This window comes from Octopus bimaculoides, chromosome 23, assembly GCF_001194135.2.
Source record: "Octopus bimaculoides isolate UCB-OBI-ISO-001 chromosome 23, ASM119413v2, whole genome shotgun sequence".
NCBI lineage: Eukaryota > Metazoa > Mollusca > Cephalopoda > Octopoda > Octopodidae > Octopus > Octopus bimaculoides.
The window spans coordinates 33955070-33956071 of NC_069003.1; the positions used below are offsets into that span (position 1 = coordinate 33955070).

General features: G+C 29.8%; 1 protein-coding gene across 1 annotated transcript in view; it reads left to right on the forward strand.

The window, feature by feature from the left end:
- The window catches only part of LOC106873729 (calmodulin-beta), a 35433-nt gene that overhangs the window by 13780 nt on the left and 20651 nt on the right, over positions 1-1002 (forward strand). The gene's annotated exons all lie outside the window — the stretch shown is intronic.

The window sequence follows — 1002 nt, forward strand, 5'->3', positions numbered from 1 at the left end:
TATATATATATATATATATATATATATATATGCTAACACGTGTGTTGTGATCATACATAAGTATATATATATACCTGATACACTCGTCATGCATACAGTCATACAGTTTTGCAGTGTATACGTATAACGATGTATATTGTTCATACGTGTGTATGTGCGTGCGAGCATTCATACGTGTACGTATGTGTGTGCGCTAGCCTTCGCATACAGTTGCATTCATAATTGTTTTGGTATGTAAGATTGTAAACATTCTTTTTTAGTCACTGAATGTAAAATTACACATGATTATTCACATATGCATATATATATATATATATATATATATATATATATACGTAAATGCGTACGTATATACATATATACACATACGCATAGATATATAGATATATATAATGTACATCCGCTACAACTACATGTATGTATGTTAATGCCAACAGCAAGATATATGTATGAATTTTCATATACATACATATATATACATATGCATAAATTTGTATATATGTGCATGTATGAAGATATATACATATGTACTTTTATGAGTACATATATGACCATAAATCCAATACTAATATGTGAATCGAAACACACACATACATATATTATAAAGAACATATATATATGTATATATATATGTGTGTATACATATATATATATATGTATGTACGCATATATATATATATATACACACACCAATACGTATATGCACATATCAATATTTATATATGTATATATGTGCACGTGCATGCATAAATATGCAAACAATATACATAAGCATGCCCAGATACACATACAGCTACGCACCTATGCACACACACACACACACTCTCTCTCTCTCTCTCTCACACACACACACACACACACACACAGACACACACACACACACACACACACACACACACACACAGATATGCAAAGGTATTATGAATTTTCGGAAAGTATTATTTTCTTTTTCAAAACTTGTTTTTTTCCCGGTTTCCATTTTCCTAATGCTTGTTTTCCTCC